The 15942-nt window shown below is 37.4% G+C and overlaps 1 pseudogene; it reads left to right on the top strand.

Annotated features, from left to right (window-relative positions):
• The first annotated feature begins 10141 nt into the window (after positions 1–10141).
• Positions 10142–12017, top strand: LOC119535368 (annotated as a pseudogene).
• The last annotated feature ends 3925 nt before the right edge of the window (positions 12018–15942 follow it).

The following is a 15942-nucleotide window of genomic DNA, read 5'->3' as shown; positions in this document are numbered from 1 at the left end:
TGCATCTCTCTAATAGCTAGTGAAGCTGAACATTTTTTCATGTGTTTCTTGGCCATTTGTATTTCCTCTTCAGAGAACTGTCTTTTCATATCTTTTGCCCATTTTATAATTGGGCCGTCTGTACTATTGTCATTGAGTTGTAGGATTTCTTTGTATATGCAAGATATCAGTCTTTTGTCAGATACATGGTTTCCAAAAATTTTTTCCCATTGAGTTGGCTGCCTCTTTACCTTTATGAGAAATTCCTTTGAGGTGCAGAAACTTCTAAGCTTGAGGAGTTCCCATTTATCTATTTTCTCTTTTGTTGCTTGTGCTTTGGGTGTAAAGTCTAGGAAGTGGCCGCCTAATACAAGGTCTTGAAGATGTTTTCCTACATTATCTTCTAGGAGTTTTATGGTACTTTCTTTTATATTGAGATCTTTGGTCCATTTTGAGTTAATTTTTGTGTAGGGGTTGAGGTAGGGGTCCTCTTTCATTCTTTTGGATATGGATATCCAACTCTCCCAGCCCCATTTGTTGAAAAGACCATTATGACTCAGTTCAGTGACTTTGGGGGCCTTATCAAACATCAGTCGGCCATAGATCTGAGGGTCTATCTCCGAATTCTCAATTCGATTCCATTGATCTATATGTCTATCTTTGTGCCAGTACCATGCTGTTTTGGCAACTGTGGCTTTATAATAAGCTTCAAAGTCAGGGAGTGTAAGTCCTCCCACTTCGTTTTTCTTTTTTAGAGTGTCTTTAGCAATTCAAGGCATCTTCCCTTTCCAAATAAATTTGATAACTAGCTTTTCCAAGTCTGCAAAGTAGGTTGTTGGAATTTTGATTGGGATTGCATTCATTGAATCTGTAGATGAGTTTGGGTAGAATTGACATCTTAATGACATTTAGCCTTCCTATCCATGAACATGGAATATTTTTCCATCTTTTAAGGTCCCCTTCTATTTCTTTTAGTAGAGTTATGTAGTTTTCTTTGTATAGGTCTTTTACATCTTTGGTTAAGTTTATTCCTAGGTACTTGATTTTTTTAGTTGCTATTGAAAATGGTATCTTTTTCTTGAGTGTCTCTTCAGTTTGTTCATTTCTAGCATATAGAAACATTACTGACTTATGTGCATTAACCTTGTATCCCGCTACTTTGCTAAATTTATTTATTAGCTCTAGTAGCTGTATCGTCGATTTCTCAGGGTTTTCTAGATATAAGATCATATCATCTGCAAACAATGACAGTTTTACTTCTTCTTTTCCAATTTGGATGCCTTTTATTTCTTTGTCTTGCCGGATTGCCCTGGCTAGCACTTCCAGCACAATGTTGAATAACAGTGGTGACAGCGGGCATCCTTGTCTTGTTCCTGATCTTAGAGGGAAGGCTTTCAGTCTCTCACCATTGAGTACTATGCTGGCTGTGGGTTTTTCATATATGCTCTTTATCATGTTGAGGAATTTTCCTTCAATTCCTACCTTTTGAAGTGTTTTTATCAAAAAGGGATGTTGGATTTTGTCAAATGCTTTTTCAGCATCTATTGAGATGATCAATTGATTTTTCCCTTTTGACTTGTTAATGTGTTGTAATACATTGATTGATTTTCTTATATTGAACCATCCTTGCATGCCTGGAATGAACCCCACTTGGTCATGGTGTATGATTTTTTTAATGTGTCTTTGGATTCAATTTGCAAGTATTTTGTTGAGGATTTTTGCATCTATATTCATTAGGGAGATTGGCCGGTAGTTTTCCTTTTTTGTAGCATCTTTGCCTGGTTTTGGTATTAGATTGATGTTAGCTTCATAAAATGAGTTAGGTAGTGTTCCATTTTCTTCCATGTTTTGAAAGAGTTTGAGTAAGATTGGTGTCAGTTCTTTCTGGAAAGTTTGGTAGAATTCCCCTGTGAAGCCATCTGGCCCTGGGCATTTATTTGTGGGAAGATTTTTGATGACTGATTGGATCTCTTTGCTTGTGATGGGTTGGTTGAGGTCTTCTATTTCTTCTCTGGTCAGTCTAGGTTGTTCATATGTTTCCAGGAAATTGTCCATTTCCTCTACATTATCCAGTTTGTTGCCATACAGTTGTTCATAGTATCCTCTTATAATTTTTTAAATTTCTTCCGGATCTGCAGTTATGTCACCTTTTTCATTCATTATTTTGTTTATATGGGTCTTCTCTCTTTTTGATTTTGTCAGTCTAGCTAGGGGCTTGTCAATCTTGTTGATCTTCTCAAAGAACCAACTTTTGGTGATATTTATCGTCTCTATTGTTTTATTGTTCTCTATGTCATTTATTTCTGCTTTAGTCCTTGTTATTTCTTTTCTTCTACTTGGTTTAGGATTGGTTTGCTGTTCATTTTCTGATTTCTTCAGTTGATCCATTAGTTCTTTGATTTTGGCTCATTCTTCCTTTTAATATATGCGTTTAGTGCTATAAATTTCCCCCTCAGTACCGCTTTTGCTGCATCCCATAGGTTTTGGTATGTTGTGTTCTCATTTTCATTCGTCTCTATATATTTAGCAATTTCTCTTGCTATTTCTTCTTTAACCCACTGATTGTTTAGGAGTGTGTTGTTTAACCTCCAGGTATTTGTGAATTTTCTAAGTCTCTGATGGTTATTGACTTCTAATTGTATTCCATTGTGGTCAGAGAATGTGCTTTGAATAATTTCAATCTTTTTAAATTTATTGAGGCTTGTTTTATGTCCCAGCATATGATCTATTCTGGAGAAAGTTCCATGAGCACTAGAAAAGTATGTGTATCCTGGTGATTTGGGATGTAATGTCCTGTATATGTCTGTTAAATCTAATTCATTTATCAGATTGTTTAGGTTTTCAATTTCCTTATTGGTCTTCTGTCTGGTTGATCTATCTATAGGAGAGAGTGATGTGTTGAAGTCTCCCACAATTATTGTGGAAGCATCAATTGCTTCCTTTAGTTTTGCCAGTGTTTCTCTCATGTATTTTGTGGCACCTTGATTGGGTGCATAGACATTTATGATTGTTATTTCTTCTTGCTGAATTGCCCCTTTTATTAGTATGTAGTGGCCTTCTTTGTCTCTCAAAACATCCCTGCATTTGAAGTCTATTTTATCTGAGATTAATATTGCTACACCTGCTTTCTTTTGGCTGTAGCTTGCATGAAATATTTTTTCCATCCTTTCACTTTCAGTTTCTTTGTGTCCCTGTGTCTAAGATGAGTCTCTTGTATGCAACATATTGATGGTTCATTTTTTTTGATCCATTCTGCGAATCTATATCTTTTAATTGGGGAGTTTAATCCATTTACATTCAATGTTATCACCATGAAGGCATTTCTTGAATCAGCCATCTTATCCTTTGGTTTATGTTTGTCATATTTTTCCCATGTGTCTATTAATATCCTTTATTGTACCCATACCGAATCTCTTTAGTACTGAACCTTTCTCCAAGTCTCTCTGTGCTTTCTTTGTTTCTCTGTCTGTAGGGCTCCCTTTAGTATCTCCAGTAGGGCAGGTCTCTTGTTAGCAAATTCTCTCAGCATTTGTTTGTCTGTGAAAAATTTAAGCTCTCTCTCAAATTTGAAGGAGAGCTTTGCTGGATAACGTATTCTTGGCTGGAAATTTTTCTCACTCAGAATTTTAAATATATCGTGCCACTGCCTTCTCGCCTCCATGGTGGCTGCTGAGTAGTCACTACTTAGTCTTATGCTGTTTCCTTTGTATGTGGTGAATTGCTTTTCTCTTGCTGCTTTCAGAACTTGCTCCTTCTCTTCTGTGTTTGACAGTGTGATCAGTATATGTCTCGGAGTGGGTTTATTTGGATTTATTCTATTTGGGGTTCACTGAGCATTTATGATTTGTGTATTTATGTTGTTTAGAAGATTTGGGAAGTTTTCCCCAACAATTTCTTTGAATACTCTTCCTAGACCTTTATCCTTTTCTTCCCCTTCTGGGACACCAATGAGTCTTATATTTGGACATTTGATATTATCTATCATATCCCTGAGGTCCATTTTGATTTTTTCAATTTTTTTCCCCATTCTTTCTTTTATGCTTTCATTTTCCATTCTGTCATCTTCGAGGTCACTGATTCCTTGTTCAACTTCCTCTAGTCTTGTACTATGAGTGTCCAGAATCTTTTTAATTTGGTCAACAGTTTCTTTAATTTCCATAAGATCATCCATTTTTTTATTTAGTCTTGCAATGTCTTCTTTATGCTCTTCTAGGGTCTTCTTGATATACTTTGTGTCCCATATTATGGTCCCATTGTTCATCTTTAGTTCTTTGAGTAGCTGCTCTAGGTGCTGTGTCTCTTCTGATATTTTGGGTGCTAGGGCTTGGGTTATCTGTATCGTCTGGGTTTTTCATATGCTTTATAATTTTCTGTTGTTTTTGGCCTCTTGGCATTTGCTTAACTTGTTAGGGTTCTTTTAGGATTTGTAGACCAATTGAAGTCCTTATCTCTAATTTATCAGATCTACAGCTTCGTGGAGTACACTTTCTCTAACTAACCAGCAGGTGGCGTCCACGAGTCACCTGTTCTCCAAAAGCCAGTTCTCCCCTGCTTTGCCTCTGTGGTGAGTGGGGAGTGAGTCTTGTGGGGTCCAATTGGTGTACCAAGCTTGCGTGTGTAGTTGGTGTTGCCCGTCCTGTATATGGGGCGTGTGTCTGGGAGGTCAGGGAGGGGGGGTGGCTCTAATAATCAAATCTCCCTGGTGATCCTGGAGTTTTAAAGCTGCTGCAATAGTCTAATCCTTCAGTTCAGTCCTGCCACAGTTTGTCTCTGCCACTGACCCACAAGACCTTGGTATTGGCGTATGGCTCCTGAGACTTGTGAGTGGGTCCCTCTTCCAGGCCGTGCACCCCCTGGTCCTCTGTTGAGGGATGACTGTGCTATGTCACAGGTGAGTGCTGTGCCCCCAGATCGGTTCTGGGCTGCTGGGCTGTGTAGGGAGGCTCCCAGTCTGCTGAAATGATGGCTGAATGGGGCTTTGTTAATTCACACTGCTCCACCTTCCCATCTCAGACAATCAACTGAGGTTGCAGGGAAGGCTAATGTCCACGCCCAGTTTTGTGGTGTGTTCCTGTTATTTGAAGCACTTCCGTCACACTGGGTTGTCTGGGGCAGCTCTGGGCTATGGGGCTGGGGATGGGCAGGAGTGTTTCCTGTCCACCAGGATGATGGCTGTGAGTGGACACCCCCCTTTTCTTGGGAAGTTGTGGTGTTCAGTGAATTTTCTCAGCCACTGGATTATTGCCTTTTGTCTCAGAGCTCTCTTAGTTCTGCTCTTGTCTTGACCTGCCCAAATTGCAAGTCTTTGAGGCTTTCTGTATTGGGCTTCTTAGAGTAATTGTTTTAGAATAAGGAAAAAAAAAAGCTAAAAAAAAAAAAGCCCTCCTCGCAGATCTAATGGGTTATTGAAATGCTAAGAGACAAAGCAATTAGGGCCATTAAGGAAAGATCCAGGGTGCAGAGAGATCAGTTTTTGTTCAGGATTTGCATATGAGCCTCAGGGCCTGAGCTCTGCCCTTCCCCTTTCTATGTTCACCAGAACTCCAAAAATCCTCCGCTTTTATTTTGGAGTTTTTTGTGCTGTTTTTTTCTATGCCTATCTCCTCTCTGCTGTGCTGGCTGCTCTCAGATTCTCTGGTGTTTGGTCTCAGTCTGTCTATGGTTGGAGTTTGGATCAGTAGAATGAGTTTCCGATAAGGGCTGCCACTGCAGTTCTCCCTTCTCCTTCCTGGAGCTGACAGCCCCTCCTCCCACGGGACTGAGCCTGGCAGGGAGGGGTGCGGGTCCCCTGGCCACAAAAACTTACAGATTTCGCTGATCTCAGCAGTTCCACTTTTCATGAGTGTTGTATGAAGTATGCCGAAAGTCAGATTGCTCTGTGGTGTCCAGTCCACGCAGTTCCTGGCTTTCTACCTACTTTCCTGGAGGAGTAACTAAAACATACAGCTCACCAGTCTGCCATCTTGCCCTGCCTCTAGACATTGCACATTATTTGTATATATACCACAGAGAAACTATTAAAAAGCTGAACTTGGAATAAAAACACTGATGTGTTGGTGACAGTTTCTAATGATGGATTTTTCCTTGTCCTTAGGGTTTCTCTGAAATAGATTGTGAATGAAGTGAGATTAATATTTTAGGGCTTCTTTTCTTAAAGTATTAAATGTTGATAGTTTGACATTAATATCTTCAAGTTATTTATTTAAAAATTGTTTTGGGATGGGTGTAGCTCAAAATTATATTAAAGCTATTTAGTTTATTAATTCTTACTAGCATTAAATTTAGTCCCATTCTTATAGTGTATATGTTATCCTCTCCAATACTGCCTGGTTCTTACTTTCTCTGGAAATAGAGAACTGAATCTGAGGCCTGTTACAAGCTCAGGGAGAAGCATTCCATAAATGCAGAGGAGCTTGCCAGTAAAGGGGAGAATGTTGTACAAAATGTCATTCTCATATAGGTCATGTTTTACTGCTGCACAGTACTAAAGAAGTTAGTTACCTGCTTGCCAACCCACAGACTCTCCTTTAAAGAAGATGGATTACAATGTCTATGGTAGGTGAATTACTATTCAAAGATATTTTGTTAAGATGTTGTGGCCATTTCAGATGTTCAACTGACGTTTGGTTAAATTAAAACAATAACATTCAGTATCTGACATTTAGGAAACTCCCATTGAGAACCTGATACAATAAACCATAATACAAAAACAAGAATTCTCATATAAACAAACAAACAAAAGGAAGGCTTTTTTCCTCGTCTTCCCCTTCCCAAGATTTATGCCTATTTCCAATTTATCTCTTTCATTTTGTTGTTATTGTTGTTGTTTTTTCCTTTTGGGCCATGGATAGTCAGGCAGATGCTCCTTCTCAGGGCTGCTGATTACATGAAACGATGAAAAATTTGGTTGTGTTGTAGACAAGTATTTTTTTTTTTTTTTTGAAATAGAACATATTTATTTCCTGAAAAGTAAACTGAGGATACAAAGAAAAATTTTAAAAGTTGAAGGTCCTAAAATTGTACCTTAGTAAAAATGAATTTGACATGTTTTCATTTTTAGTTAGTTTACATACACCTGACCACATAAGTGCTTAATGATAAAACCATACATTTTTTTTGTTTGTTTGTTTCTTTTCCCTTTGACTTAGCTCTCTTGCTAAAACTAACTCCTGTGAGGAAGAACAGTGTCTGCCCCTTATGGCATTATTATTATTATTATTATTTTTTATTTTGTTTTTTTTAATTGCAATTTTATTGAGATCTAATCATATAACATACAATCGTTCAGTGCAGAATCAGTTATTCATAATATCATCATATAGTTGTGCTTTCATCATCACAATCAAACTTTGAACATTTCATTACTCCAAAAAATAAAATGAAAATTAAAGTAAAAAAGAATATCCAAAACATCCCATTCCCCTCCTCCTCCCATTGTTCATTTACTTTTTAAAATACAGTTCAATTGAGATATAGTCACACACCCTACTGTCTTCCACAGTGTACATCAATTATTCACAGCACCATCATTCAGTTATGTGTTCATCCCCAGAATCAATTTTTTTTTTAATCTTCATTTTATTGAGATATATTCACATACCACGCAGTCATACAAAACAAATCGTACTTTCGATTGTTTACAGTACCATTACATAGTGGTACATTCATCACCCAAATCAATCCCTGACACCTTCATTAGCACACACACAAAAATAACAAGAATAATAATTAGAGTGAAAAAGAGCAATTGAAGTAAAAAAGAACACTGGGTACCTTTGTCTGTTTGTTTCCTTCCCCTATTTTTCTACTCATCCATCCATAAACTAGACAAAGTGGAGTGTGGTCCTTATGGCTTTCCCAATCCCATTGTCACCCCTCATAAGCTACATTTTTATACAACTGTCTTCGAGATTCATGGGTTCTGGGTTGTAGTTTGATAGTTTCAGGTATCCACCACCAGCTACCCCAATTCTTTAGAACCTAAAAAGGGTTGTCTAAAGTGTGCATAAGAGTGCCCACCAGAGTGACCTCTCAGCTCCTTTTGGAATCTCTCTGCCACTGAAGCTTATTTAATTTCCTTTCACATCCCCCTTTTGGTCAAGAAGATGTTCTCCGTCCCACGATGCCAGGTCTACATTCCTCCCCGGGAGTAGACAAGTATTTTAAGCTAGTTTGTGTAAGTGAAAAAATAATTATTTGAATCCCTGATCCTCAAATTCCTTTTAGGGTGAGACCGACCAATTTTGAAACATTTTTATGTAAGCAGACTTCTGTGGAGGGCAAGACAAAGGGGAGTAGCATGAGCAATAAATAAGGAAAATTACGGAGGTTTTTTTTACCTTTCTGAATGGTAAGAGGAATGAGATGAGAGGAGAAAAATGAATGCAGGAGACACAATAGGAAAGAGGAGCAGGAAAGACAGAGAGCGGCTGGAACTAGAAAGAATGAAAAGCCAGTAAAATGTTTTGGTGGTTGGGTGACTGAAGGATATCTTAAGACTTGCTTACTGTACTACTGGATGCCTTTACTGAGCTGATAAAGATGTCCTTCATGTCTTCTCTCTAATATTCATTTAAGTACAATAAACTTATGAAAGTTTTTATGTGTGGGTTTTACTTTTTTTTACTTACTAAGACAATGAGAGGAAAGGGAGTCCTTAAGATGTCATCTGGGTTAAGCATGTAATAGCTTGGGCAAGACACTTAACCTACCTGAGTCTGTTTCCTTCTTTGCAAAATAAGGAATTTGTATTTGAGGATGTTCAAGTTCTTTGTGTTACTAAGAGGTGAACAAATGAGCTTCTCATTTACCTGTATGAGAAGAATATATAACTGAAGCTTACCACTTTAAGCAAAAGAGTTTCATCTTAATTATTCATTGAAATACTTAAAAATGTATTGTATACATCTCTTGGATTTATTGGTAGGCTGAAAATAATTGGCTTCCCTTATGGCACCTGGGTCATTATTATGAAAAATTGTACATATATGTGTTTTTAAAGTTCTCCTTAGAAAGAAAAATAATGTAAGTTCCACTTCCAGCTAAGATGGAATAACAAGGATCAGATTTATCTTATACGAACAACTAAAAGAAATCAACATATGAAACAATGACTTTGAAGACAATGGATATCAAGCAATGAAGTATTCCCTGAGAGACAAATAAATGAGGTAAGCTTTATAATTGTCTCTCCTTACTGTTTTAAGACAGCATTTCCAGGCTGCAGGGGAAAGAGGGAAAACCCAGTCAGAAACTGTGGACTTCCAGAATTGAGGAGATGGAGCTGGTAGTCCAGTAAGGCCAACACAGCTAGAAGTCACAGGGCAGTGTACCAAAGAGGAGGGAACTGCACAAAGAGAAAACTTTAGAGATCTGCAGAGGGTCCTGCTTCAATAGTCAGCAGAGTACTGGTGAACCCATGATGTGGACAGATTACCTGAGGTCAGGGAAATACTCAACTGGAAGAATTAGAGGGAACAGCACTAGCAGAACAGAGTGAGAAAAAGAGCCTGTTTTCCACCAGATAGATTGGAAAATTTCATAACTCATGGGTATTGCCTCAATAGCAGGACAAAATTTGTCTTAGGTTAAATGTGGCTCTGGTTTTACCTAACAAACCTTAAAAGCAAGACCTGAAAAGATCAAACCGTTTCCAATTAACTTAATATCATTCCAGAACAAAGATAAAGAATATTGATAGGAATATAAGAGTAGTTGGTACCCAATAAGGCAAAATTTGCCATATCTTGCATCCAAGCAAAAACTTGAGGTAGGAAAGAAAGAGAACACAGCCATGTAACAGATGCAGATTGAGTTATACCACAGAATGCCTTGGATTGTTAGCAAGTCATTGTTAGAACCCTACAGAATTCAGAGGAAGCATAGCCCTGCCAATACTTTTATTCAGACTTCTAACTTCCAGAACTGAGCAAGATCACAGCTTATGAGAAACTTTCTACTTACATAAAATCAACACAAGAACTGGAAAATAAGTTACAGCATCCCAGAAATGGAAAGTATTTTGGATTTGGGCTGTGGAGACTTTCCTATAAAACTGTTGAATATACTGACTATTCAACTCATCTCACTCTGGGATTTTATTGGATGATGAGGGGTTACCATTCAGTTAACAAAGCCAAGGAGAGAGGTTTTTGGAAGCTGTAGCATGGACCAACAAGAGTTGCCTCCTCCAGTTCCAAAAGAAAATGAGGTGAAATACAATACTAAGAGTAATGAAGAGGAGGAGGGAAAACAATTTGATTTGACACTGGAGATGAAATTCCAAAGCAGACAGACAAGCACCACCACCTGACCCCACCTCTAGTTATACTGTAGGCAAATGAAGAAGCTTCCTCTACAGTAGATGAAAATGGAACTGGGACAGAAACAACTGTATTAGTAGAACCTACTGAGGTTGCAGTACTGACTAAAGTGAATCCACACTCAGACACTGACATCATACCATTCCAGGAAGATCAAGTCCTAACTCCAGATCCAAATGCCAAGGAAGAAAATTTGAGTCTCCATGTGCCTAGTGGCTACTCGGTTCCTGTGCCTTGTGGCTACACTGTGTCTTCAAACCTGCTGATGCTACTGCAAGCCTGTTCCAGTTCTGTTATTTGCACTGTTTCTGTGGATGAAGAAAAAACACAGGAAGTAGCAGAAGAGAGTCAACTTAATTCTTTAAGTTCTGAGGATCCTCCAAACAGTGCAGGTCAAGTCAATAAAGAAAACAGTGCCCTAGCCCGATGGATTGCAGATCCTGCCAACTCAGTGTGGATGGAAAATCCAGAAGAAGCAATTTATGATGATGTTCCAAGAGAAAAAATTCAGACTCTGAATCGATGAAATGGCTTATGATGATGTTGAGAATGGGCATGAAGGTGTAAAAAGCTCTTTGGAATAAAAATGAAGTTCAAGTGAATTTGAAAGTTATGAAGAACAGATAGAGTGCAAAAATGGAATTCCTAGGTCCTTTTTGTGTAGCGACTGCAAAAGGCAACTGTCTCAAGACTTAATCAATTAGAAGATCACTGTGAGGAAAAGACAAAAAATTTGATGGCAAACACTGTGGAATCAGTAGAGATTCAACAGCTAAAGTAAAAACATGAACTGAAGATGGAAAAACTCATGAAGGCTGCAAAGGAGGGTGCCAAAAATGGATTTGAAAAAAACAAAAGGTGCTGTGACGAGAGGGCGCTAATTCATTAGGACCCAGTCTTTTATTTCTTAAGATCACAGATCTTGTCTTGAAGAAGAGCAAAGTTTATTTATTGATGCTGACTGCAAGCACCCAGAAGCCGTCATGACCCCAGTGCGTGAAGGCTTATCTTACCAGCAGGTTGCAAGAAGATATATTCTGGATTCAATTGTTAACACTAAAAAGAATTACATAAATGCTCTTAAGAGGATTTTGGAGCAATATGAGAAACCACTGTCTGAGATGGAGCCAAAGATTCGGAGTGAAAGGAAACTAAAGATGGTGTTTTATCAAATTAAAGAAGTCCTGCATGCCATTTCATGTTTGAGATAGCACTGGCCAGTTGAGTGGGATTCTGATAAAATGATTGGAGATGTCTTTATTACTTCATTTTCTAAATCCATGGTACTGGATGTTAATAGCGAATATGTGAATAATTGTATCCTAGCTGTGGCATTCCTCAACAAAACGTGTTACAATGCCTACTTTTCTTGAAGTAGTCCCACTTTTTAAAGCAGTGCCAAGAATAAAGTCCAGATTAAATTACATTATACAGTTCAATGATAAAACCAATACAGAGATTTACACAGTTCATTCTTCTTCTCCAGGGTATGTTGAAGAAATACATCCTGACAGGCTGACTCTTCAGACGGCACTTACAGAGCCTGAAACATTAGCAAACAAGTTAAATGAAAGAAAATGAGATGCTGATAAATGCTGTGAAATTAAACACTTAGCAAAAGCCATAAATGAAAGATACTCGAACAAGGTTGAGAGAGATTTTTTTTCAACTCTATGTGAAATTATTTGTTTTGTACTAATAAACCATCATTATTAAAAAAACAAAACAAAACTTATAGACATGCTGAGTGTTGAAGGATGTACCAACAATATACACAGAGAATATCTTGACAAAGGTTGGGAGACATATGATTCAAAGTATTTAGGGAAATCTCTGTCCAATCATACCTTTTACCAAGCTAACCAAGTAGAGACTTCAGTGGATAAATATGACAAAAAACACAGACATTACAGGATTGCTAAGAAAGACAAGAAGCAAACAAACTGCAGCAATAGCATATCCTGTGGTGTGGGGAAATATGATTTCCAGAGTTGCCACATTATATTATTTAAAATGGCCAGTTTTCAACAAAATATTATGAGATTTGCAAAGAAATGGGGAAGTATGGTCCATACACAGTAGGAAAAAAAAAAAAAAGCAGTCAATAAAATTGTCCCTGAGGAGGCCCCAGATATTGCAGTTACTAAATAAATACTTTAAGTATTATAAGCATGTTCAAAGACCTAAAATCTATGTTTATAGAATTAAAAAGGGGGTTGACCAAGATGGTGGTTCACTGTCTCCCCACATAATCTTTGAACAATTAGCAAAAACTGGCAGAGCCATCTTCCTCAAAACTCCAGAAAACAGTGAAAGAGTTGCAGAAACTGGGCAAGTGCCAAATCAAGAAAAAGAAGCTTGAAAATTGTAGGCAAAGCTCAGGGTGCCCTTGATAGTCCCTCCCACAACCTTCCTCACTGTGCTCCCATTGTGGGTCCCTGGCCCTGTTTGAGAGGGAGTGGAGTGCTCCTATGCACACATTGGTGTGGCTGTACATCAGTGCCAATGTATCAGGTGGAAACCTGAAATACTGAAGCAGTAAATGTGTCTCAGGCTTGCACTCCCAGAAACTGTCATGAAGGCAATTTCTAAATTCCTAAAGCAATGTAAGAAATGATAAAGTTGAAGTGACCTGGGGAAAAGGACTACCTTGTCATTATATGACAAGGACTCCATTGTCATATAATAGAGCACCAAGAGGGGGTGTAAAAATCTATTTCAAAGGGACTATAGTGGGCATTTGAATTACTGTAAACTGGAAATTCCTAAGTGCTAGGAGCAAGCACAAGTCGAGGATATGAAGCAGTCTCCAAATAGAGAGGATCCAAAACTTTGTGTTTGCCTTTGGCTGATCTTCTTGACAGGAGGGCTAAGTTCTGAAGGAGACCACCAGACTAAGCAGACCCAATTTACAAAGACTGTGAAAGGCACTTTTTGTTTTCATTTATTTATTTATTTTTGGCTCTGGTTTGTTTATGTTACCTCCTGGCAGTCAAGGAAATATCTTTTGTATTACTACCCAATAATAAACTAAAGGAACAGACATCTCAGGAATGAAATCCCAGAGTTAAAACTTTAAAATGTACAGTGCACAATAAAAGACTATACAGCAAATAAACAAGAACTGATGACCCATCCAAAGGAACAAGATAAAAATCCAGAAACCATCAATGAAGAGGATCAGATATGGACATAACAGATGTTTTAGTTTCCTTGGCTCCTCAAGCAAATACCATGTAATGGGGTTTAAACAATGGGAATTTATTGGTTCATAGTTTTGAGGCTAGGAAAAAGTCCAAATCAAGGCCTCATCAAGGTGATGCTCTTGTCCCAAAAACTGGCATTTTGGAGCTAGCTGCTGGTGATCCTTGGTCCTGGGCTCCTCCTCCATGCACATGGCAGCATCTCCTTGCCTCTCCCTTCTCTTCAGATTTCCACTGATCTTCTGCTTCTTGCTTCCCATGGCTTTCCCTTTATCTTTCTGAATTTCATTCCATTATAAAGGACTCCAATAATAGAATTAAGACCAATCCTTATTGAGGTGGATCATACCTTAACTGACCTCATCCAAAGATCCTATTTAAAATGTGTTCACACCCACAGGAATGGATTAAGTTTAAGAACATATTTTTCTGGGGTACATATAGCTCCAAACAACCACACCTGACAGAGACTTTTAAAAAATGATCCTCAATATGCCCAAGGAGAGAAAGGAGAATATGGAGAAAGAACCAATGGATGTGAGGAAACAATGAAGTAACAATATGAAAATCTCATTAAAGAGATAAAACTTCTTAAAAGGACCCAAACAGAACTACTGGAGTTGAAGACCAGAATAACTGAAATGAAAAATTCTCAGAGGGTTTCTACAGGAGATTCAAGCTGGCAGAAGAAAGAATCAATGATCTCAAAGACAAGACTATATAATTCAGGCTGAGGAGCAGAAAGGAGAAAGATTTTAAAAATGCAAACAGAGTCTAAGAGACCTGTGGGACTCCATCGAGTATACCAAAATACACATTGTGGGAGTCCCTGAAGGGGAAAAAAGAGAGAATGGGGCATAAGAAATATTTAAAGAAATAATGACAGAAAACTCCCCCAAATTAATGAAAGACATAAATATGCACATTCAAGAACACTAACAACCCCAAATGGGAAAAACTCAAAGAGAACCATGCCCAGACACATGGTAGCCAAAGTGTTGAATGCCAAGGAAAATGAGATATTTCTGAAAGCTGCAAGAAAAAAAATATGTTATGTACAAGAGAATCACAGTAAGATTAAATGCCAATTTCTCATCAGAAAGCACTGAGGCAAGAGGGCAGAGGCAAAAGTGCTGAAAGAAAATTGCCAACTAAGAATTTTAATCTGGTAAGATTTTCTTTCAAAAATGAGGGAAAAATTAACACATTTCTTAGATAAACAAAAGAGAGAGAACATCACTTGACTGGCCCTCCAAACCACGTTAAAGAGAATTCTTCAATACTGAAAGGAAAGGACACTAGACAGTGAATCAAACAGACATAAAGAAACAAAGACTTCTGGTAAAGGTAACTACGCAGGTAATTATAAATGCCAGTACTATTTTATTTTTAAAATGTAAGAACAGTATCTTTACTTCTTACAGGTTCTAAAATGCAAATGCATAAAACGTGATGATAAATCTGTGGTTTGGACATACACTGTATAAAGATATAATTTATAACAAGTACAACAAAAAGTGGTGGGACAGAGAGGTATAGGAAAAGTGTATGTGTATGCTATTGAAGTTAAGTTAGTATCAAATCAAACTTGATTGTTATAGATTTAGGATGTTAAATTTTAGCTCTATGGTAACCACAAAGAACATATATGAAAAATATATACAGAAAGAAATGAGAAGGGACTCAAAATGGTATAGCAAAAAATTGGATAAATATAAAAGTAGGCATTAATGGAAGAATTGAGCATCAAAAGAGATATAAAATATACAAAAAAATAATCAAATAGAATAAGAAAGTTCTGCATTATTAGTTATTTTAAATGTAAAAGGAGTCAACTCCCCAGTAAAATGGCAGAGATTGGCAGAATGGATTAAAAAGCAAGATCCAACTATATGCTGTTTATAAGAGACTCACCTTAAATTCAAAGACATAAGTAGGTTGAAAGTGAAAGGATGGAAAAAATATACCATGCAAATAGAAATCAAAAGAGAGCTGGGGTAACTATACTAATATCAGCTAAAATAGACTTTAGTTCAAAAACAGTTATAAGGAATAAAGAAGGTCACCATATACTGTTAAAGAGGTCATTTCAACAAGAAGATATAACGATAATAACTGTAGATGATATATGAAGCAAATATTGACAGATTTGAATGGAGAAATACAGTTCTACATGAACAGTTGACTTCAATACACCACTTTCAATAATGGAACATCAAGAGAGGTAAATAAGGAAACAGAAGACTTGAATGATAATATAAACCAAACTAGACCTAACAGGCATATATAAAACACTTCACAAATGGCAGTACAATACACAATTTTATGAAGTGCACATGGATCATTCTCCAGGATAGACAATATGTTAGCTCACAAAACAAACCTCAATAAATTAAAAAAATATTGAAATAATACAATATATTTTCACTGATCTCAAT

The sequence above is a fragment of the Choloepus didactylus genome, chromosome 5 (genome assembly GCF_015220235.1).
Source record: "Choloepus didactylus isolate mChoDid1 chromosome 5, mChoDid1.pri, whole genome shotgun sequence".
Lineage (NCBI taxonomy): Eukaryota > Metazoa > Chordata > Mammalia > Pilosa > Megalonychidae > Choloepus > Choloepus didactylus.
The sequence above is the reverse complement of the archived record's forward strand: the minus strand, read 5'-3'. Positions and strand labels throughout refer to the sequence as shown.